Source organism: Micropterus salmoides, unplaced genomic scaffold (genome assembly GCF_014851395.1).
Source record: "Micropterus salmoides isolate LMB-PRFRI ecotype aquatic unplaced genomic scaffold, ASM1485139v1 Ms_hic_scaffold_23, whole genome shotgun sequence".
In the NCBI taxonomy this organism is placed as follows: Eukaryota; Metazoa; Chordata; class Actinopteri; order Centrarchiformes; family Centrarchidae; genus Micropterus; species Micropterus salmoides.
The window spans coordinates 7,715,101-7,740,993 of NW_024041484.1; the positions used below are offsets into that span (position 1 = coordinate 7,715,101).

A 25,893-nucleotide genomic window follows, 5' to 3' on the forward strand; every position below is an offset into this window, starting at 1 on the left:
AAAGCGCCAAATTTGCATAGCAGTATGTGTGTGAGTGTGTGTGTGTATGTATGTGCAAACTTAATACTTAAGACTACAGGACACCCTCCTACAATCCCTGTACAAGTTTCTTCCATTTACATGATTTTGAGACCAAAGAGTGGACTTTACTTCAGTAACCCACAGGTGGAGAAAATGAGCATGAGGCATGAGGCATTATGTTCATCTTGATCATAGAGTTGAAAAAGTCTCCAGGTTTGACCTCATGGTCACAGCTTGTTCATCTCAGCAGTGAGCTTCTTGTCCCATCGACAGATAATCACCAACGCTGTGAGACAGACAAATGGAATTAAATCCATAAAACAGCAATGGAAAGAAAACAAACTTATGTTTGACCTGGATGTTTTTAAGGCTAGTTCCAATGATTTTGGATTAAAGCAGCCAATAGATATTATGAATTGATATTCAACGTCTTGACAATCTTTGTCTGTGTTGCCTTATCGCTCCGGCCTTGTTCTTGTTTTGCATTTTTATGTCTGACCATAAAGGAAAAATGTGTAAGATATGGCTGTTTTGTTGAAACATTAAACAAAAAATGATCAACAGAATGTGAAGAAATAACAGTTCTGCTGTTATGTCAAAGACGTCTTTGTATTGTGCTGCAGACATCCACTGAAAAGTTAGCGCTAACCAGCTAGCCCCCACTGTTCCAACGATCACATACTCTCTGGTTTGGTGGAAATAAACTCTTAATCCACAGATTTAGAGGTGAAAATATTCCGACTCTACACGCTGTCACTGACTCTCTGATGCCCGACCTCCCTCTTGTTCCTCTCCCACTTGACGCTACTCCTGTACCCACCATGTCTTTGCTGTCCCTGGAGTCTGCCTGTTCGCCCGGCTCCATTTCTGGTGCCCTTTCTGGACTTGTTGCCCTCTATTCAGGTGGAGAGTAGTCTGGAAAAAAAAAATATTCAAAAACAACAACACAGGGGCCATTACCTATGGAGCCCCTAAGGGGACATGGGCAAAATGGTGTCCATGAAATATTGTCTCTTACGCACCAGAAACTACCAGTGGGCATGAGAAAGTTTCATTTAGATTTTAGATGAAACCACGGCCACATATGACATGAGCCATGGTGGCATATGACAGCTGCAGTAGCTTGGAAAATATACATATGGGCCACTGAATTTGATGAATTTACTGTTTGTCAGACCACAAATGAGACAAGAATTAGGTTGGAAAAACAATAGACACTGCAGTAGAATGTTTCTGGGGGCCAGGCCTCACTGATTACTGTAAACACAACTTTTTAACTTTATTCACTGATTTTGGTGAAATTGCATCATATTTTATGGAGAAAATATTTTTTGGTTTTCCCTCTGATATCCTTTGGATCTTACGTTTTTTAATGGAGTTTCCAGATAGTTTTTGTTGTGGAAAAATAGGTTAACTGGGCCAGATGTACTATGCTTAATTCTTCTTCAATAAAACACTTTAGTCACATAGAGTTTAATGCAAAATAGATTTACTGTTATTTCAAAGCAGAGTACAAATTAAATCGAGTAAGTACATGAAAAAACCCTCAAAGCTCAGTTGTGCATTCACTCATTTAATTATATATATTTCTTATGACTAACATTTAAAAAACAAGGAGACGTTTGTCGTGGCCTAGAGGTTTAAGACGCTGATCATCTATAAAAGTCTCCAAGGTACAACTACACCTGAGTTAAACAAAATTAAAAGTGGTTGCAGGATTTTAAAAAAAGCTTAATACTAAAGACTACGCCCTCCTCCACTCACTGTACAGTTAAAGTTTCTTCCATTTACATGATTTTGAGACCAAAGAGTGAACTTTACTCCCACGGGTGGAGAAGAAAATAAAAATGAGGCATTATGTTCATCTTGTTAATGGAGTTGAAAAAGTCTCCAGGTTTAACCTCATGGTCACAGCTTGTTCATCTCAGCAGTGAGCTTCTTGTCCCATCGACAGATAATCACCAACGCTGGAACACAAACACAGTTACTGATTTAAAAAAAGACAGACAAATAGAATTTTAATCCGTAAAACAGCAATGGAAAGAAAACAGTCATGTGTTTTAAGGCTAATAGCAATGATTTTGGATTGAAGCAGCCAATAGATGATATTATAGACTGATAATCAACATCTTGACAATCTTTGTCTGTGTTGCCTTATCGCTTCGGTCTTGTTCTTGTTTTGCATTTTGTTCTGACAACCCTCTCCCCGTTTTGTATGCTGACTGCCTGCCTCAGCCTGCAGGCTTTAGTCGCACAATCTGACTCTTGAACTTCATAAAGGCAGTTTCTGTCTTCCTTCCAGTACTACACCTGTCACAGTGGAAAAGTGTCTCAGTATTTTTTTCCACCATGGGATGCCTAGATTCTGTTGAAATTAGTAGAAAACAAGCCTTTACTGTTGCTATGGCAACCGGCAGTTCTTGTAGAAGCAGCAGCCGTAGCTCCTTCAAACTTCGCTACACTTTTGTTTCAGTTGTTTCATCAGTTTTTTCCGGCTTTAGCGGACCACGATCCACAAGACCCGAACAGCTACACCTATGGGTGTGGTAACCGCTCAGAGGGGAGGAAAGAGAGCCGGGATGGGAGCCATATTGGCCCAGCTTTGACTTAAGTCTGCTCCTAAACGTCCGGTCTGGACAAAATGGGACTCATGTTGGCCAAGCAACGGAAATTAGAGACTGTTGTGCCCATGGGTGAGTTCAATCTCAAAATGTTTAGAACCGATTTGCAACATTTTCGGATTCAACGACATGTTTCCTTGCAATGTTGCGCAACTTTCTGCAACGGGCTTCGAGGTATGTTTTCTCCTGTTTGGTGGGCGTGTCTGAGGTGTTACCCAATCAGCTGCGAAAAGTTTGTAAACACAATGGTGTTAAAAAGGCAGGAAAAGTCAGTGCGCTTGCGTACACAGCAGGGTGTTCAGGGAACCACCGCTTCCGTTGAAAAAAATGTTTTGCTCAGCCCACATCTCAGAGACCTGCCCCATCAACATCCCGGATCAAGCACTCGGTGCGCAGTCCGTGTTCTGAGCTATAAGAGCAAGACAAGCTGTGAGGAGCTGTGTTCAAACACAGTCAAGATTAACTCTGGTTCCCATCTGTCAGACTTTTAAATCTGAAGATGAAACCATATTATCATCTTGTTGCTGCTGTTTAGGCCTACATTCTACCAGGTGCAAATTAAAAAAATGCACTGCAGAATGTTCTGGGTGTAGCATGTGTGATGCTTTCATCGGATGCGTTGCCAAGGTGATTCACCCGGCCGGAGATAACTTCCGATCTGTTTGTTTATTACTGGGTTTGTGTTTACTAATATGGTGAGTGTAGGAGCCATACTGCCAACGCATGATGTTGTGTTGTGTTGTGGGGCCGATGCTGGCCTCAGGCAATTTAAGTTCCTGTACCAGTAGCGGCTAAATATAGGGCATAGTCACGACAGTGAGTGATATCCAGTACAGTGTTTCCCATACATTCATTTATTTGTTGTGGCCCACTACATTAGCAGCGCTGACTGCCACATATAGATTTCTGTTTTTACAATTGAAGATGGGAAAATTTGTATTTTATTGCAGAGCTGCCCGCAGCGCATATTCGCTCAGCACCTCCTCTCACTCGCTCCCTCTCTCTCCCGCAAACACATTGACAGCGGATCAGTCTGTGTATTGAATGGCTAGTATCATGAACACTGCTGCACAAATCCGTCCAACACGCTGTCAGTGTCAGAGATCCCCCACCACCGCCCCGCTCGCCACAGTTACGCTGTCATTCTGTGGGAAACACTGCGGTAAATCAGACAGGTCGCTAGAAAAACTTTTATTAAATTATTTTTTTTTTTTAAACTCTTATTTTAATTTTTTATTCAACGGGTCTCGTATTGTGACCTTTATCACATTTCAGTTTGGCCAAGTAACGTTTCTTTTATTCGACTTCCGAGAAATACTAGCTAAGGTTATTTACTTATGCATTGTTTGCGGAAGTCTGCCGGAAGTTAAGTTTGGGCCAGAGTAATGCACATGCGGAGTACCGTTTGTTTATGTTGTTACCGTTGAAAGCATCTATATGTGTATGTACATAGCCTTCATATAAATAATTGTATATATTGTTTTATTTTAATTTAATTATTTTAAATGTCATCATGCTTAATACACATTTAATTATCTGTTAAGTTCTGTGTGTGTAGCATGAGGTGATACAAACAACTTTATAACTTTGTAGTGATACCCAGTGACAATTGTAAAAAATAAATTAAAGGTCAGGTTTTCACATAAAGAGCTGGTGTTGAACTGATGCAATAAATGCAGACTTCATCATGTATATCAGAGAGCGACGACACTGACTGGACCAAAATCACTTTATCAGTCAAGCTCAGTGTACTTACCAACAATAACAAAGGGTATCAGCAGCAAACGCAGTATCATGAGGACCTGATGTAAAGACAGAGGCCCTAGAGTTACTGTCTTGTCACCAAACTTTATCTGGAAAACAACAGATACATTAGATTAGATTCAACTTTGTCATCATAGCTGCACTGCTGTCTCACCAGTGCAGTGGGTCCAACATACGTATGTTGACTGTATGTATGATTACTATTTGAAATCACACATTCAATCACAATAAAGTTGAGCTGTATTTCTGTATAGTAATGTTTAGATTGCTGCAGTTAGAATAAAAGATTACCATTAACTGCTGAAATGTAGCGTCGGGTGGCATTTGAATCTCACAGATGAAAAAGTCAGTTTCTTTGACTTCCATGATGCAGGGGTATTGTTTTCTGTCATGAACGCCCCACACTGACAACTCTGCAATTGTCATCTCCAGTTTGTCTGCCTTTTTCTAAAATGACAACAGAGACAAATGCTGACTTTTATGAATTAATGTCATATGTGTGTGGGAAATATGTTGTACCTCTGTGGTGATGCGGACACCATCCCGTGTCCTTGAGGATGTGAAGCTGGTGAACTCAGGATCTGGATAGTAGGTTACTGTTGTTGAGCAGGCCAAAGTTTCATTGGCTACTTTCAGAGACAGAGTGCTTGTAAAAATCCCTTGAGTATTTCCAGCTGCAGGTGTGTCATAAATGAGATTCTGCAGTAAAAAAAAAAATCAGTGTAATAAATAATATGATATAATTTCTGTTTGGCATAGCATGACATGATGATGATGGTGGCATGGCAAACTAAGCAATGCAATGTGACTGAATACGGCATAATACACAGTGCTTGTAAAATATTGTCAGCCGCAGGTGTGTCATAGAGTTGATTCAGCAATAAAATCAAATAATACAATGTATTGCAACATTGCATTATTTGATGTCATTTAAAGTTCTATTTAATTGTAAAAATAAAATCAAACCCTGTTGTTGATACTGTTAATTAGCAATGTAACGTTTTTACATTATTCTGTATAATATCAAATAAGTAGAAGGCCTACATTTCAATGTGAGTGGTAAAGTCTGCTATACTCGCGGTGGGTTCAAATTGCTATCACAGGAAACGATGCATATAATCCACCACAGTTTTATCTCATTAAGCTTACTTTATTTACTCTTTTTACACTTCTCGTTTACAAAAAAGCAGTGTATTTGTCACAGAGATCACTGAGTGCTGAGAGCGATCACTCAGCAAAAACACTCCTACATGCAGTGGGTTCTACTTCTTTTGCTGTACTGCTGTAACTCACCATGAAATCTGACTGAATTCTTTATTAAAACAATGTGAGTTTATTTGGCTGCACGCTAAACAGTCGCTCTTCTGTTGTACTTCTGAACAATTATCTACTGAAGGAGTGTTTCCTGTAGTATTAAACCACACTTGCTGTTACCTCCAGTAACCATGATGACAAGAAATACATGAAGACTGAAATCGTGAGGATTATAATGAAAGATTTAAAATGCCTACATAAAAACTAATCAAACAAAGAAAAGAAAGCCTTTTATTGATGGAGAGATATTAAAGACGGTAAAATAAAAATCAACTGTCCAATCACAGCTTTGGGAATTGGACAAGGTGTAGTGTCAAACACATTTCCTGTGGGTCAGCTGGCTATTGACTTCACATTTAGTTACATTTGCGACTGACTGTCAGCAGTTTAAAGGGTACTACACCCTGCAGTGTAGGGCTAACAGAAATGTCACCACAAAGCCACAGAGACTTCAGCACCGCTGCTAAAGTGCAGCTTACAGTCCCAATCTGAGCAAGGCTGGCTTCACTTTTTAGATGTTTATATTGTTTCCGTTCGGTCACAAACTGGCTGCGACTCACAATGTGAAAACAGAGCTGGTCTGCTGCACAGTCACACCTGACACCGCAATGCTCTCACCACAATCCTCCCCCTTTGATAAGCCTGAATGGAAAATTCTTCTAGGAAAATCAAGGGCTGGTTTTAATGGTCCTCTACACACTAACTCACTCCTCATGAAGTCTGATAAGACTGGGGGCTAATCTGCTGGGTCATTTGGTGGAGCAGTAACTGTTTCATAGCTGAGGCTGCCTGTATTTCACCTGGTTGATAATGCAAATTGTCGGCCGCCACTTTGGGGGACAGGGAAAATGCACAATGTAGTAAGTATGGAAGCAGCAATTACCGGATTTCACTATTAACTATGCTTTAAAACTTCACGGTTAATTAATTGTAAAAGCTCCGCTACGCCGAGAGTTTCTGTTGCAGGGAAAGAAACTGTTGCAACTCGCAAGTGTCACGAGTGGTGCAGCTTAAAGTGCCGTGCTTATCAGAGACATGGAGGATGCACACTGGCTTAACTATGGCACTGTGAAGCTTTATTTCCAACAAGGAAACAGCAGAAGTCGGCAGTGTGAGAGAATTTCGGATACACCAAGACTGACTAGTGTGTCAGTGTGTGTGTGTTAGTGTAGATGATGGATCACCTGTTAAAAGGTTTCTGTTTAACGAGCGAATATCTAACTTTACATCAAATTTGATTCAGCACTGGCGGTATCACCACCCAGCTTTGCACGCCCAAGCATTGGCGTTGCCAGGTAATTTTTTTTGTTTGTTGTTTTGTTTTTGGTCATGTTTTGACTGTAGCCCCGAATGTAACTCAGCAACAGCAACAAAATATATTCCATGTTAATATGCAATAATCTTCATGATGCAGCCTGTCTTGCAGGTCTTCATAGATCGGAGGCTATATACTCGCAATAATACTGCTAAATTTTTTTGAATTTCATGTAACCACCCCCACCGTTACGCAGCGTGCTTGCATTTAGAGAGAGAGGGAGCATTGCTCACAGCTTCAGGGCTTGTCTGCAACTTCTGAACTGTCCCTAGCAAAATTGTAATCAATACATTTAAATATAAATGTTGTCGGTCAGTGTCTAGTCAATGTATTAACGGTTAACAGTCGCCGCAAAGTAGTGAGAGAATATCACGACACCTGACTGCGACACAGACACCTGTCGCTCTGTGTCCTGCTGTCTCTGTCCCCCTTGCTCTGAGACACTACTGTTTTACTGTCTCAAGGATACTTCATTACTTCTAAAGCAGCTGTGAGCTGCACTTTATCGGAGGTGCTGAAGTGAACATTTGTGGTGATATTTATGTCTGATCACATGTGTTTTCAGTTTCGGTTTTCTTCCTCTGATGAAGAGCAGTGTGCTCGTCTCATCAAGTAGGCTACAAGTGAAATTATTTATTTATGTAGGCCTAACTGTTTTTAAAAAATGGGCGAACGATCGGCCCATAAAGCAGGCCTATACTGACATTGGGCCGGCCCAATCACATCTCTTACTAGTCCCCGCTCCCTCCCCCTCTGCTCGAGCTGTTTCTTGTGTTGTGGGCCAAAAAAATAAAACAATTCCCCAAATGCGCGAAAATAACCGATATATAGATATAAGCTAAAAAAAGAATAAGCTACTGATTACTGCATTACATTCTATTTTCTTATATTGTGAATTGTCACCTGCCACCTAAATTTTGTCCTTCCCTTTATAAAAATAAAGACATTTCCACCCTAAATTGGTGCAGAAAATGTCTCCAAAATTCAGGAAATTAAGTGTTTAATGCTCAAAATCTTCTGGGGGGAGGACATCCACACCCCCTCTTGAATATTTAGTCAATAAATAATTCTTAACTGAATTCAGATTAATTAAAATAATTTATCATTGAGGTGAAAATAAGTGTTTAAAGCCAAAATTTGGGGGGGACAGGGGGAGGACCCCCAGACCCCACTAGTTAATATTATCAGTGTTAATAATTATCAGCAGTGTTGCTTTATAGATGTACTTTGGGTAGGGCGCAACAGGGGGTGGGGGGTGAAAACATGAAAGATTTCTGGGCTGGGCTAAGCCACCAATGTTTCAAGAGTCTGGAAACGCCCCTGCGCACAAGTAAAATTAATACATATTAAGTGAGTTGAATAATGTGGTCAGTTGGTAGGGAATTAAATATAAACGTGTCACTTACAATCGATGCCATAGAGGTGACAGTCCAGTGGCCTGTACTATGAAGGGAGTTCAATCTACTCACAGTTACTTCAGGATTATCAAGCAAACTCAGGGTTGCCAAACTCTGACCGCCTACACTGATGTTAAATGGTACTACAATAGTGAATACGATGTTGGTTAGTTGAGTCGGTGATAACCCAGTGTTAACTTAATTGGAGTTGGTGTGCCTTCGCATAAAAGTGCCGTGTTGTGCAGGCACAGTTTTTCATAACAACCGTTGATTGTGTCAGGATATGAGGAGTTTAAAGACACAATGACGGCCAAATCTAATACTGTGGCAGCCGACAAAGCCAGGGAGGCTTGTTGGCATTGCATTGAGTAAATTTGTAATTATCTTCACAGTGTTGTTATTGTAGTTAAAATCTCTATTTTGTATTTAATGGTCTCTTTTTTTATGTGTAATATGATTAAGATGTAAAGGTACAACTGCACATAAGGTCCATTGTAATAGAAAAAATGAGCCAGCGGAGAGAGGCAATAATCCAAGAAAATTTAATTTCCAAGATTAATCTACAAGTAAACAACTTGAATATTCTCTGATGGATTTAGCAGTGAGGAAATACTTGTGAGTTTAGCCCAAAATCACTATGATGCACCTTAGAGACTTTGCTGTGGATTGGGCGTATTCAGAGGAAAACACCAGAGTGATTTTAGATTTATTGTGACTTTAATTTAGGGGATTTCTGATTTTTTTTCTTGTAAATTTCACACTTTCATCTAGAATTTTTTTTCTCAGTTTATTAACCCTCACCTGGTATTTTTGGACACATAAAATAGTCAATCTAAATATGTGAAAACGTAATTCAATTATAGCCTACAGATGGGCTACATCTAAGAAACTGTCCCGTTAATTAATAAAGATCTCCTCCATAAAATCATAGAGGCTGCAGGGCTCGCTGTATGAGCAGTGGAACAAGTCAGAATGAAATCTAAAAATATTTTGTGGTGTGTATTAATAGCCTACTTCTCATTATTAACACTGAGTAGATATGTGATGCATAGTCCACATATGGCCTACAGGGTAACCTCGAGTTAACCACAAACATAACCTGCTCAGAGCAGTTTAAAGATGCAGCGTAAATTGCCATGGCAACAGATCTCGGGGAACACCTATCCACCTTTCGTAGTAGACTACGGGTTAATCGGGAAGTTACACCCGACGTCACAAAGTTACTCCTGGTGTTACACGGATAAGCCAGTTACCTCGCTTCGTAGTAGGCTACAGGGTCCCGTTTCAGAAAGCAGGCTTAAACTCTGAGCTTATCCCTGAGCTCTGAGTTGATTGAGCCTGAGGTGGGAAACTGTTCCGGAACAGCTGATCAGAATAAGTTCAATAAACTCTGTATTGTTGAACCTGATGGAAGCGCGTGCGTGGGGATGAAAAAAGCCATCATCAACGGAGCACAAATACTATGATTCACTATGGCAAAGGGTAAATAAAGGTAGAGCCTCCATTTTAATCGGGTGGAGCTAGAAATATGAATGCGTGCCACCGTGGACTATGATAGGCTCTAAAACTAAATCACGGTGGCAATCAGCTACCTATAGATCAAATATAAGACACAGTTTACTCATGGACCTGTGATTGAAAAGTCACAGTCTACCCAGTGGGTTAGCCTATTAATTATTTTTTTGCAGTGGAAAATGTGTCTATAGGTTCAAACTGACTATAAAATTTAGATGTCTATTTTAAATTATAAAATCTTGTACATTATGTATTTTATTAATGCTGTCATCACACATTCAGACTATGAGCAGGTAATAATGAAAAACTCACTTTTAAACTACATTTAGGCCTAATTGTTTCAGCTGCACCACAGTCATCCTCACTCATTACGATAGGAATGTTTCAACCAGTGCGACTACAATGTGAAAGATTACTGTTCATTGACCAGTTCCTATAGGTTCCATATTAAACAGTGTCTAACTTGCAAAAGATTTGCAAGCTGGCAAAACTCACTGTAATATAACATGATGGGAAATGACTTAAATTATAAAATGACTGACATGGGACTGTTTGATGTGACATAGTCCATTGTACTATAATCTGATGTGATATGACATGACAAAATTAATGTAACAAACTAAGAGGACCTGACTGTGTGTGTGTGTGTGTGTGTGTGTGTGTGTGTGTGTGTGTGTGTGTGTGTGTGTGTGTGTGTGTGTGTGTGTGTGTGGATAGAAAGAGAGTCCCACCTGATAGCTGCTGTTTCTGGGAAGTCTTACTTCCTGCGGGGCGTGGCTGTGCATGATCCCTTCCACAAACTCCAGGTGAGATCCCACGAGTGTGATCTTCCTCTTCCCACTACAGGACACAGAGCAGCAGGGGGGTTTTCATACTGACACACACCTACAGTTAGTAGCACAAGTAAATATTATAATGGGACATGAACATCATTTCACGTCAGTTTTTTGGAACATTTTCTGCTGCCAAACAGCCCAGTTGCTGCTGGAAATATGTAGATGAGATCAGATGTTTGGCAGTTATCCTGGGTAAGGATGGGGATCGAGACCCGGTTCTTAAAGGACTCTGTTCCAAAATTCCTCAAAACTTATCGATACTGCTATCGAGACCAGCGGGTCCTATAATGTAATAATGTCTCGAGCGTCAACTCTGATTTATCTTGAAACACGATGGATAAGAAAACTAATGTTTATTTATTGATGGCATGGAAACGCGGTCTCAAACAGGCCCGGGACTGTTTATCATTAGTGTTGTGTCGTTCAAAGAACGTTTCGTTCATAAGACCTAATCGTGTGTATGACTCGGGAGGAACGGGTTGTCTCAGTGTGTGATTCGTTCATGTTCAAGCATGCGTGAAGGATCTTGGACTCTTACATTCACTCGTCACACGGCAGCTGCATGGGCTCCGTCAGCACAGGAACAGAAATGATTAGTTCAGGACTCTCAACTGTGGGTCTGTTTGAGTCGTTCATTTGTCACGTGACAGCTCAGCTACAGGGCTGTGGTAAGCAGGCAGCACAGGAAACAGAATTGATTAGTTCACGACTCTTAACTGTGGGTCTCTAAGTCTGAGTCGTTCATTCCTGCTCCACAGTAGGAGCTGTCACGTGACAAATGAACAACTCCTTCACCGCTCACATGGGTCCTCCTCAGTCTTTCGTTCACTCGGCAGGGTGAGTGACTGCCGGCACCGGAGAATGAGAGGCAGGTCGGCTGTCAGGTAACAGTCACTGGACTGACATTATATAGCTATTTTGTTAATTATGTGACATTTTATAAAGCATAATGTTATTACAGCGCAGTGATGTTGTGCTAAGTTATAGTTTTAACACGGTGATGTAACTTAGGTCCTGCTAGTGTTTAACATTACCGCTAACAGGTGATGAGAGTTGTTCTGGGTCCGCTCCACTTCAGAGCCCTGACAAGGTACTACCGGGAGCTGAATTACCACAGAGGTCACCTAGGGGGGTTTATTTAATGATGATACAGTAATCAAGAGGTGAATTTGTGCTTTATACTTTGTCAAATAAAGCAAGCCAGGCCTTCCGTGTTTGAGAACGGCAACTAATCGTGTTGCCGACAGCTAAGCTTGTTAAAAAGACAATACTTCATCAGTACACCTGTGTGTAAGGTAAACATATAGAAAGGGTTCATTTTAAACTGCTCTGTCCTCAGTCTCTCATCCTGTATGTTTTTTACAAGCATAGCTAACGTTAGCTTGGCAATGTTACCAACAAGCTAATAGAAAGCTGTAGCATAGACTGGTCTGTGGTCTTAAAATTTGGAACATTGTTAAAAACTCAGCTGCTGGCTGAGACAAACCAGCCGCTCCTCCTTCAACTAGGTAATGTTCCCTGCAGGCTGTGAATAACAGCAGAGAGGAGGAGGAGGAGGAGGAGGGACTGATACTGACTGATTTCTAAACGTCACTCAGTATTGTGATGTCAGATTTTCAGTTTATATAGTGAAATATTAAATTCTAATCCTATAATTAATTTTAAAACAACCAGGCAGTTAATATGCACACTTCAATATCTGTTTATTTATTACAAGTCATATTACATCTCAATATATAACAATGTTATCGCACATTGAATATTTTCCTCATACTGTGCAGGCCTACCTCATGCTTGTTGGGGCTGGTCTTACCGTCACCAAATAATAATGCGGTATTAATAAAGAACTGGATCGTTAAGCAGCCTCAATAAGGGTATCAATACCAATAAAAATTAACGATCCCCAATCCTGGGAGAGAATTGACTCAGTAATGTTTTATCTTCAGCATGACTTTTCTCTTTCTTTTTGTACCTAGTGCCAACATATCCAGTCATACCTGAGCCAGGTGCTGCTGGGAGTAATGGCGGTGCAGGAAGGTGAAGAGCGGTAGGTGATCTTAGCGTTGCCATGACAACTACCATCTGGGAGGAGAACACATGCTTTGACCACGCCTTTATTATCTACACTGGGGATGTGGAACGTCAGATTCACTCCAGTGTTGTTCCATACAGGAGATCTGACCAGAGCATACAGGATGAGAGAGAGAAACCAGTTAGATCAAGACTCACTCTTTTTTCACGTAGGGAACACAACAACAACAAAAATATGCTGACACCATGAAAGCAGCCGGAAGCGTAGCAGTATAATCTGCCTTAACATCAAACATACAAACAAACAAACATCAGCTATAATAACTGCTATCTTTGATGTCATTTGTCGTTTATAGTGTAAGGATAATCTCAGTCGCCCATACAGTGACTCACTCTTGTGGCGTGCAGTCCAGGTCTGCCTGGATCCTCACTCTGGTTACACCACTAAGGTTACGACCGGACAACAGCACATGGTTTCTGCCGTAGAAAGACACGACACTGGGAGTGATGGAGGAGATCTCCGGTCTCTGACAGTAAAACACAAACAGAGATAATCAGTTATAAACAATTTTTATGAATGTGAATGAGGTGAGCACCAGGGGAAGAATATTTGAGGACTTAGGTTCAGACTCACAGAAAAGTTCATCCCTGACTCTGTCATTTGGCAAACACTGTCCTGCAGGCAGAAGCGAGGGAAAAAATTAAGCTGGTTGTAACCAACATGTTGTATGTAACATGTTTTATGTGTTATTTTAACATGTGCAGAAGTAGAAGATAAGGCGTTTAGGTTTAATGAGCAGTTAGCTTAGCAGCAGCTGGCCCCAGTGAAGTGCACTCAGTATGTCCCCTGTACTCATAGTGAAGTTGCCATCTTTGCAAAGTGTCTGAGCAGACAGCAGGGTCAGAATCAGAATCAGGTTTATGAGGAATTTGCCATGGTAAAAATTTGTGTTTACAGAACATAAACAGAAATATAAATATAAAAGTAAGGAGATCAAAAAATGTACTAGTATACAAAAATTACAATAATACTATAATACAATGCTGACAAGTATGTGCAAAAATAATGACAACATGAGCATAAAGCACAGTTAATCGTTAAAAAGTGCAAAAGTGTGGGGTCAGGAGTGTGTGTGTGTGTGTGTGTGTGTGTGTGTGTGTGTGTTTGGGGAGGGGGGCATGAGAGTCAGTGACAGTGGGGACCTGGGCCTTGTTGAGCAAGCCCACTGCCATCGGAAACCACAGCCACCTGCCAGAGTGGAGTGACTGAAACAGTTTGTGTCTGGGATGGGAGAGGTCAGCCACAATGTTTCCTGCACGCCTCAGAGTCCTGGAGGTGTACAGGTCCTGGAGAGATGGAATTTGACAACCAATCACCTTCTCTGCAGAGCGAATGATGCAATGCAGCCTGCCCTTGTCCCTGGCACTGGCAGCAGCGTACCAGATGGTGATGGAGGAGGTGAGGATGGACTCGATGATGGCGGTGTAGAAGTGCACCATCATTGTCTTTGGCATGCTGAACTTCTTCAGCTGCTGCAGGAAGTACATCCTCTGCTGGGCCTTTTTTAGGTGATGTTTAGCTCCAACTTGAGGTCCTGGGAGATGATGGTCCCCAGGAAGCGGAAGGAGTCCACAGTGGCGACTGCGGAGTCACCCAGGATGATAGAGGAGGGTTGGACTGGGCTCTTTCCAAAATCTACAATCATCTCCACTGTCTTCAGAGCGTTGAGCTCCAGACTGTTCTGGCTGCACCAGGATACAAGATGGTCATCTCCCACCTGTAGGCGGACATTCCCACCTGTGATGAGCCCAATAAGGGTGGTGTCATCTGCAAACTTCAAGAGCTTGACAGACTGGTGACTGGAGGTGAAGCTGTTGGTGTACAGGGAGAAGAGCAGAGGGAAAAGAACACATCCCTGAGAGGATCCGGTGCTGATGGTCCTGGAGTCAGAGAGATATTTTCCCAAATTAACTTGCTTCCTGTCCGTCAAGTGCACCACCTGAAGGTGGAGTCAGGCACGTTCAGCTGGGAGAGCTTGTCCTGCAGCAGGGCCGGGATGATGGTGTTGAAAGCAAAGCTGAAATCCACAAACAGGATCCTGACCTAAGTTTCTGGGGAGTCCAGGTGCTGGAGTATGATGTGAAGGGCCAATTTTTTATGCGTCATCAACAGACCTGTTGGCTCTGTAGGCAAACTGCAGGGGCTCCAGGAGTGGGTCTGTGATGGATTTAGGTGGCACAACACAAGGTGCTCAAAGGACTACATAACCACAGAGGTCAGGGTGACGGGTCTGTAGTCGTTTAGTCCAGTGGTCCTTGGTTTCTTGGGGACAGGGATGATGGTGGAGGTTGTGAAGGAGGCTGGCACATGGCATGTCTGTGAACACTGGAGATAGCTGATTGGCACAGTGCTTCAGAGTGGATGGGGAGACAGAGTCCGGCCCAGCTGCTTTGCGAGGTTTCTGCCTCCTGAACAGTCTGTTGACATCCCTCTCCAGGATGCCCAAAGAAGGTTAATGTCTAGGGCAACTGGACTTGGTTGAAGATACTAGAAGACGTTCTGTCCCTCATCCGAGAGACTTTTTCAGTTCTGGTAGTTCAGTTCCAGAACTGAAGAAGTCTCTCTTTGGATAACTATGACCTGGATGACTGAGAACCTTCACAAACTCTCCAGGATGGTAAGAGAGGAGGAGGAGGTGGGGGATGAGATGGTGGACTGTGGCCACTGTCTGAAGCCTCTCCAGACAGAAGCAGAGTCATTTTTTGAGAACATTTAAACATTTGTTGCTGACAGGTGCTGAGCTGACAGTCTGTTGAAATAATTTTATAAACTATAAATATTTGAAATTCAGAGCAGCTGTTCTGGTGTCATTAACAGACTAAAAATGAATGTTGTGCTGTTAAACTCATGTTCAAATATAGCACACGGAAAGTTAGCATACATGCACGATGTCTGGAAAAGCCTATATTAGATAAATACATTTAAAAAGACATAATTACATTCCCCACTCCTTGATTTGCCCAGCAGCAGCCGTTTGTGCTCCAGCCACATCCAGCCTCGATACACTGCCGACACCTGAAGAGAAAACAAATGTTATCACCTGTTGTTGAAAACATTCGAACACGAATCATAATGCCTTGATACAACACAAGATAGTTATACTGTATATTCTTCCTGATGAAGAAACACGACCATTACAACCATGACGACTGTATGAGACTAAGTGGAGGGATATGGGAGGAGGGGTAAAATTATTTTTTGCCTTTTTGTCTTTATACCTCACAGTCTGTTTATTATGTATTGTTTTTATTTTCTTTTTGTCATCAGAGCTGCTAGTTTCATTTCCTATTAGCACCACAATGTGGCTTTGCTACCTTTTTACAATTCTCATCACTGGACATTTTGAGTGCAGCACTTGCCCTTGCCTAAGTTAGACCAAAAGGCCACCCAGGTATTCGTCACTCCCTTTGAATTTGGACACAGTTTTGGAAAAACTGAAAACGGCTTTCTCACTTTGTAGTCCAATTGCAGCCAACTATTTCTTTGTTCCTTCTAGTCTTGATGGTTTATTCTAATTTTGGCATAATAAGTGCTTGGGAATGTTTTGAAAATCTTTTTTTTTTTATCAATAACTCTTTCTCCCAATTGACAGATGCAGTTGGTATAATCAGGACCCATTTGTCTGACCAAAGTCAGACATTTTGTTCAATGCCTTATACTCCAGTTCCTGGGGAACCTTATAACTCTATATAAACATTTCTGTCTTAAAGTCCTACCCTGAAATGATCAAAGTCAGTTCTGTATTATTTCAGCTCAAATTTAAGTTGCTTGCATATGTTAACTATTAAAACTGCACGGGAACAGGACTTTTACAATTTCATCAATGATGCATCTGACTGATTATGTTTTTTCAACTTTTTCAGCTCTATCTTCCATTACTAATGTTAGAAATTATCTGTCCACTTAGATTTCTTGAAAATGGCAGTGGACTTACAGGACAGGAGTCGGTGGTCCCCTGATGTCAGAGCAGTTGGATATCTTAAGTTGTTCCAACAATTGTGTCATCCCAAATCTAATCTTAACAGTGACATTTAGGCCTGTTAAGTGAAAATAATCCAGAGAATGTTACAGTAGTGGTCAGCAAGTTCCAGCAATACACGTGTTTTTATTCAATAAACAATATATAACATGAGGCAACACAGATTTATCAGCAGGTCGAGAACATTTTTATCTGATGGGATTCTTGTGACGGTGTGAAGGTCCTTGATTATCAGGTATTTCATTCACCGGATGTATCAAAAGTCACTGACCTTCAGCAGTAAGTGTGCTATTTGTAAGGACGCAGGTGCATTGTGGGAACCGTGGAGGACTGTTTGCTGCACTACAAAGCTGGCTGGAGCTTGCAGAGAACTGACAGGCGAAGTTAGACAGAGCGCTCTGGCCCACAGTCAGGTGTGTCTGGATGCTAAGTGTGATCTGAGAAAGGAAGGGATGTGAGTTTAAAAGAGAAATAACGGACAGACACAACTGATTATAGTTCAAATCCTGGGCGTAACCTGTACCTGGCCAGTGCTGTCCTTTACAACGCTGTAGGAAACCATTTTGCGTTGACGGGAGTCATCAGGAATGGACAACCAGTCTGAATCTTGGCACTCATCTTCAAATGTGCAACTAGGAAGAGAAAATGATGTTTTCACCAAGTTTATAATAGTTTGAAGATGTCAGCAGCAGATGGTGTTTCCCTGACCTTCTTTTAGAGCCACACCAGACACAGTATGGATCCTGTGCAGACCAGCAGTCCTGCACATTTGTGTATGTGCTGCACTTTGACACAGGCAAACGTTTAATCTAGAACAGAACACAAACATTCAACAACACTTTGAAAGCATGGCTTAAATCACGACACTGTAAATTCAAACATAAAGACTGTTTATACATGTACAGTTCACCTACCTGGTTTTGAAATGGCACATAGACATGTTTATGGTCCACTTGATCCAGAAGTATTTTGGGGAACACTTGGCGGTCGTCACTGGCCCTGTAGAGCACCCTGGGACAGGTGGTGTGATAGTTCTTGTCCACAGCGAGCTGACAACAACAATGTAGCTTTGTTATGTTTCAGAGACTGAGCTGCTGGGTACAGAGCCCTAGAGTGGGCACAGAAGAATATAACAATTTCTTCCAACATTTTCATTAATTAATGCCCACTATACAGACAACTATACAGAAATCCAGCACAACAGACCAGCCCTGTTTATCACAGTGCTGAGTAATGGGAAAAGTACATTTTGAATTAGTTCAAGTCACGCACATAAAGACTGAACTATATAGATATTTAATATTGCGTCTTTGTGATTTATTGTCAGTGTGTGTAGCTCTGGTTGTGTCTGTGTTTCCTTGAGGTTTATTTGTAAAATCAAACTGGTTCTGACACAGCGGATTGTGAGCTGTAGTTTCTCTGGTAAACACACCGACCTCTTTGGCTGTCTTTGGCTTTTTCAAATCACTGAAATGATTCTGCTTATGAGAACACTATGTTCTGAAAAGTCTAACATTTAACACCTCAGTCTGTAACTAACACTTGTGTTCAACGCCTAGTTAAATATATATGACAACCTCTGTACAAACAGCTCCATTTCCTGCCACAGTTAAAATCATGTGGTGACAAGACAACCTCTCAGTTATACCATTACATGCATTTGGCCTTTTATCTCCATTCAGTTCACTGCGTCCCTTCCTGAACCTTGTAATGTTCACATGCTGATGTTCTTAAATGATGTAAATCACCCTTATTACCGGACAACTTAATAACATGATTAAATGATAAGGCCTTCATAATTTTGGATTATAGGCCTACTTGTGCAGACAAATAATGCTAATCAGACTAAAAATCTGCTATAATGTTTTATCCATGACCACGCACAGTGGCCCTCATTTATCATTCTTGGTAGAAACGGGCGTATATGTTGGCGTAAGATTATGCTTACACGCCTCTCACCGCGTGATTTATGAAGCTGTGCGTACCTTTGAAATCCAGGTGTAGGCCTACGCAATACCTGCCCTTGGTAAATGCCGCGGCTGAAAACGATCGTCATTAGAATAACACGCCCCTATATATTCAAGTTTCCGCTTCCCCCACACCCTCATTTTAAGTGCTGCTCCTCTTTCTGCCACTCAGTGAGCGTAACTGCGTTCTGTGACGTCATGCGCACACCCTCTATTGAAATGAATGATGATTTTCTCCTAACACGGTTTTAACAATTGTAATTTATTGATGGTCCCTAAGCTAACCGCAGGTGGTTAAAAGCCAGCCATCGGAGGCTACTGCCGACACTGGCTGAACTGAGTAAGAAGCAGTCACCGGATCCTTGGCGAATGTCTGTCGAATATCCAACTTGAAACTGACTTCATCGCGGTGCAAAGTGGCCGAAGACGCATCTTTCTCTATCTTTTTTTTAGCCCGCAGTGAAGTCCACAGAGCGACCAGGTGTCGTGCCGAAAAGTGATGTTTGGTAGGCCTATGTGTAATATCTTTGTTTATATTTGGAAAACGGGCTGTAGCCTAATTAACATGACTTACTGCCAACTTATATATAAAATGAAGACAATTTTGCAATTATCCTTATGACTCTGCATTATTTTCTTTGTTCTGTAGGCCTACCAAGCAATCCACTCTTTTTTACCTGTTATAATACCTTTTTAAATGGCCGATACAACTCTTAAAATGCAGTATTTCACTTGTCAGAAAATGATTTGAAGCCTTTTGTTATTGACTGAAAGGTTATTTCTGCCCTGAAGTTAGATGATTTCATTCAGAAGAGTTCTATTTGACAGATTATAGCTCAGCTAGTACTTTTTTTACCTCTTAAAATACCTTTAAATGGCCAATACAACCCAAAAAATGCAGTAGGCTATTTCACTTGCCAGAAAGTGACTGGGCAATACAGCTCCAGCAGACACTTTTCGGCACGACACCTGTACCTGTGGCCATGCAGTCCGACTCTAGTTTCTTCTTATATGTTTGCTGATCTTTCAAAACTCTTACCTCAACTCAATAAGAATTCAGAATCTCAACAAAAGACAAAAATCAGCATGAGGCAGTGCATCAAGGCCAATGTGGTAGTAGGGCATTTAAATTTTGGGGGGACAAAAAGCCAAACTGAGGGATCATGGCGGCCATGGCCTTCATGGCCTCAGTGAAATCCCATCCTGGATGCGTGAATGTGTTAAAGAGGCTCTGCAGCACATGAATTTTATCTCAGTGATGGAAGGAAGACAAAACAGATTAATGATGTGATGTGACTGAGGACATAAAAAAGCAAGGCCAGTGATTTTCAATGAAGAGTTGGACATTATTTGCAGACACTGAAAATTTTAAAGACTTCCAGACTGAAATAATCTTAAAACACCCCCTGCACTTAAATATAAAAGTAGTTAAAGAACGAGGTAGTAATACAGTATAGTTCCCAAATATAATTATAACAGAAGCATTTTGGGCATCTTTACATGCTTACCATTTATTTTAAAATATATTATCTATAATATGACGAGCAGTTAGCTGGTGAAAAATCACTTCTTCACATCACTGTAACTTAAAGTTACTTTAGCCTAATTATACTTTTTAATGACTAGAACAAATTATCTAGTTGGATAATCATTTACATTTTTTCCAATAATGGAGAGAATGCATATCCCTTAACTTCTCATACACACCTTAATGAGCTGCCCATCTCCTGTCCCAATGAAGAAAAGCAGCCAGGTTTTCTGTCTCACTGCAAGCACAGAGGTCATGTAGTTCTGTCTGAAGAGCATCGTCTTTGGCTTCAGAGTCTTTGGCTGAGACACAAACACACATATCACTTTTAGATTCAAATGGTGTTTATGAATTCAGAGGTTAGAAACATACAGACAGCACTTCATATAAATTATCACTACTCATAACTTCATTAGATGAGTGTTGCTATATTAAGGAGCTTCAGTCAGGACTCTTGACGTCTAATACTGATTATGGAAGTGCCAGGTGAACTAATTCAGGGGACCTTTAGTCATTACTTAAATATATATTTGTTGTGAAATAAAAAATCAAGTTCTGAGATACTGTTAGACTTTTACTTGTAATTGTTATTTTATTGAGCTTGGATGAAACACAAGTTTAACATTTTTAGTTAATCAAAAATAATTTAATTTTAAGTTCTGTTAATGTAAAATACAATTTGATGATGTGTAAACGGCCCACAGTTTCCCTCTCCAGACTAATGACCACAGGGCCACAGCTGAAACTCATTGAAGCATAATGTAGTGAATGGTAAGTAATTTTATGCTTAATTACACATATTTGCATTCGCTCAGGATTCTGTTTGGTAATAGCCTGTAACCAAATACCGAAATCTGGAAGTCCTTACTCTGAAATTTGAGCAGTGTTGATAATAGGCCTACAGTGTGTGTGCCAAGGTAAAGTTAGCTTGTAGCTGTAGCCTGTCACTGATTGAGTAGACTTAAATACGGCAGTAATAGTTGGCCAGGTAGCTAGGGAAAACGTCTTGGCAAGCTAACTTAATATGGGATTACCCATTAGCCACCGCTCTGGTTAGCATGTAGGCTAGCTACGTTTATAAACTACATGTAGCTACGTTAGCCAGTTAGCTGGCTAACATTAGCTAGACATGATTAGACTATGATTCAGATGTGAAGAAATACTAAAGATAACTTGCTAACACACAACTCTTGCAGAGATCAACTTAAATATTAAGGTCATGTTACTTAGAAATGTGTTTTATTGTGGCCAAAAAGCTTCTTCACCTAACTTAAAACATTATGTTGGATCAGCTTAAATACTTGCATTCATGTTGACAATTATTAAGTTCATGTTACTTGCCTTTTATTGTGGCCTAAAAGGTAATTCACCATACTCAAAACATTGCTTTGAATTAATGTAATTCTGCATGCAGTCTTAATTTAAAAATTATAGTTGGAAAACATTAACATTTATCTTTTTGTTGACCCAATGTCTTATTTTTTAGAGTGTATTTTTTGCCAGATGTCTCAAAGTAAAAGTAATTAGGCTAAATCTATTTAGGCTAACTATTTTGACCTCTCACTTTTTCTTAGACATAGCCTATGTAGCATGCAAAACTAAACCTAACAGTAAAGCAATGGCTAAATGGCCCCACATAAAACTGTTCTGCTTTTATTTTGTAAGAAGTCAGCGAAACATAACTTGCTAGAAACTTTCAAGATGAACAATATCAGGACCCACCGTGGATCTTGACTTCTCAGGACAGGTGATGCAGAAGTCTGGATCCGCATCGGCCGCTCCGGTGAGATCAGGGCTGACGTCAAACACTACCAGCTCGGTGTCGGTTTGTCCTCCGTCCACACTGAACACGCCGCTCCAGAGCACCGGCGGCCCACCCGGGATCACCGAGGAGGCCACGAGTCTGCTGCCTTTACCACCATCAGAGATACTGAGAGTCGCGCCCCGCAGCGACCTGAGAGTCTCGGTTTTGCCTGTTTTTCCCTCAAGCCAAATGAGCCGGACTTTGTTGCCTTTGTCCTCTGATGGCACGTTGGAGAAAAGATAAATGATTAAATTCTTTTGAAATCCATCCACAAACTCCACCTCGCCTTCACGTTTGATCTTAGCTAGATAATTCTCCCCCCTAATGGAAAATATTTCTCCCGTCTGCTTGTTGTTCGTATTATGAAGGTTCACAGAAGCTGTTTCAGAGAGGCAGCTGGTCTCTGTGTTTTGTCGGGTTGCTGTAAGGCAGTCAGAATATAAGTCTCGGGCCGGGTCCGAGTCTTCTCCACCTCCACCAGGAAGCCGACGGACGCGTTGCTGCGCCCTGCGGGTCCCACCTGGATGTGCTCCCTGTACAGCACGTTGGAAATGTTCTGCAGGTCCAGCAGCTCGCAGTAGCCGCACTTGATCACACCGCAGCTGATCACAGTGTTGTTCTCAACGAACGGCAATAATATGTTGACACCGAAAGTTGCGTTCCATTCATCCGTCTCAGAAACCCGGTAAAACTGCTCATCACCGGACTCAGGCCCCACCTTCAAGATTCCTCTCTGGGTCAGACTCTGGATCAGAGTCAGGTCGTGGCTCAGCTGGTACAGCCTCTCCTCTGTAGCGATGTAAACCGTGTTGGTGGCCACGGCGATGTGGCGGAAATCTCCATGAAATGTAAAGCTTCCTCCCTCTTCCAGGCACCGACCCGGTTCTCCCCAGAGAATGAGCAACAGACCAGACAGCAGGATCATCTTCTTGCAGCGGTGGCAGCAAAACGCTCACACAATGACGATCATGGCACTCTGCTCTCTGCCAGTGTCACTGGAGTCGTGCGTAAACGCGCAGTGCGCCTCTGTTAAAGAGAGCAGCGCGCAACTCGCGGAAACGCGTGCAAGCCGAAAATTAGCTCTGGGGCCTAGTGGCGTGGTGAATTTTAATAATAACAACAAATACACAATAATGATTTTAATAGTGATAATAAAAGTTTGTGGTTTCAACCTCCGCGGCTGACATTTTGGTTCGCTGTGAACTCATATGATCTCACTCCGCTGTAGCTCCCTTTTCGTGGCTTTGAAATAATCTGTAGTTTTGGTCTAATTCATCGTCAGACTCAGTACGAAGTGCCAGAGAAAATGTGAGTGCGCTCATGGACTCGCCATTTAAACTGGCAGAGCAAATCAGATTCAGAATAATTCTTTATTGTCCTCAGTAGGAAATTTGTTTTCACAGTCTGTCCCAAGAGCACCTTCAACATGAATTCTACACACAAAGTCTCCATCCTACACATTATAGGGGAGACCGGGTATGGTTGTAACATGGGGAGAGTTGTAACACCAATTCCACCAATTAGAGATAAGATAGGCGTTAGGTGATCATTTCATTATTTACCCACTTCCAAGTCTGGAAAGAGGTACATTCAGAATACATAGGCCTAGAGGAAAAAAATGATTTTGAGGAAAAGTACAATTTTTGACCAAGACTATATTTGTTTAGTATCTATAGCCTACTATTGCAGATAGAATTGTTTGACTTATATTAGATTGAAATGTAGTTTCTTAGGCAAAATGTGATGCATTTTTCTCTTACTAATTTCAAACCACTATGCTAATACACCTAGATAAACACTGGCTGACTGGGGTGGGGTGGGTTGTAACACAACTTTAAAAAGTGTTACAACCATCCGCTATACACATGTGATGCACCCCAAAATTGTGCAACCATTTTGTGTTTATTTAAAGTAAATAGCGGAGCAGTAATTTTTTTCAAAACCGCAGGGCTTTATATTATCCTAAATACTGTGAATGACAATCACATTATTTTATTTTCATGTATAAATGGTGAATTTAAGTGGTAGGCTAATTTGAAGCAGCGCCCAGGCGGAACTTTTGGTGCGCTACAGGTAGCCACAGGGGGAAACTTCGGTCCACCCCTCAGATGCGATCCGGATGACGAACTGAACACGCTGTGTTTTCATTGCTTCTGAATGTCATCTGTATTTTACAGGTTAGTAATTGATAAAACTTGTCAATATCGACATCTAAATGCTTGATGTTAGTGTTATAAAGATGTTTTGATAGTGTTTAGAAAATATTTTTGAACATTAAAAACTCCGCCATAGTCGGCGGCAGGTCCAGACGCGGCGTGGTTGGCAGTTGCCGCATCGCGGGTGGCTGTTTTCATATTACCTGAGGGTAGTCTTGCAGGTACAACGCTAGAAAAGTATCTACTTTGCACAGTATTTTATTTGGGCTCCTGCAAATACAACAACATGAGAATTTAAGTCAAGAATATGGTATAATGTGAAGTGCCTTATATTAAAACACTGAAATGTTACAGAGCTGTAGGCTACTTATTTGTTGTGGAGGATGTTAATATTTTGTTATGTGCAGTTAAAGGTGAATTGTCCCTGTAATAGTTATTTTTGCTCAGTGGCTTTACATTTAAAAGGTTTTGTATCATTGAAAATGTTTATATTTCTCTGTATGTGATAGCTGTATTAATTGATCTGAAGTGAAGTGTGTAAGCACAGAAGTAATGCAGGTGGTATGTTGCTTGCTTTAAATCCAGTTGAGTTTTGCTGTAATTTGCACTATATTTTTATAGTAGCCTTGATGCACTTATTTACAGGTGGTAATGTGTATTAAAATGTTGTTTGAAGTAGAGAATTACAAGACGTACACAAGAGAGATGATGTAACTACACATGAATGCATTCTGTGAGAAGTTAATGGAACAATTGAATGGCTTGTTCACTTGAGTTACACTCCAGGGTTACCAGCATTCATTTGTCAGCACTGTGACCAGTACTTCGAGCCCTCAGCCCTTCTCATCTCACGGCGTCATATACTGACAATTTGAGAAAGGGTGACAAAGTGTAGTTATGGTGAGACGCACCGTCTCTGAGACGCTCTGGGGTGTCCCGTACAGACCGGAAGTGCTAGTTAGCTAGCGCTAGAATTCTAGCTGTGAAATTTCAGTGAGTTACAGTTGCTGAAGCAAAAAGTGTTACAACCATACCCGGTCTCCCCTATGCACAGAGTGGCATCATGAACTTGTCTGTGAGTTCAACGCTCTTATGGCGCAGGGTACAAAACTTTCCCCCAGGCGTGCTTTTTTGTATAGCATCTGTCTGTATGGCCAGAGAGGAGAAGGGTGAAGCATGAGTTGAGAGGGTGGCTGGGATTTTGTATTATGGTAATTGCTCTGCAAGTGGGGTCAATGAGGGCTGGCAGATTGGGAGTGGGAAAGACTGATTATTTTGGAGGAAGTGTTACTAGTATTCCTATTGGTGAGAGAGAGCATGGTGAAGCAGTAGGTGTGGTTTGACTGAGAGTCCTTTACATATGGCAAAAAGTCTTGTGGATGTCTGTGATGTGGTGATCATAACTCAGTTTATTGTCCATAGTGATGCCAAGGTACCTGAAGCTGTCAACAATTTTTATTGGCTGGCTGTTTATGGAGATGGGGCAGTGAGTGGTGGAGAGTTTACGACGTACGCGTTTGTATACACAATATGGCTGCCACGCGTATCCTGCGTTCCTTTGGAGCGTAGGTTGTGCACGTACCC

The 25,893-nt window shown here is 41.4% G+C and overlaps 1 pseudogene; it reads right to left on the reverse strand.

Annotated features, from left to right (window-relative positions):
- Nucleotides 1–1,488: 1,488 nt before the first annotated feature.
- On the reverse strand, nucleotides 1,489–23,231 carry LOC119918266 (annotated as a pseudogene).
- Between the last annotated feature and the right edge of the window lie 2,662 nt (nucleotides 23,232–25,893).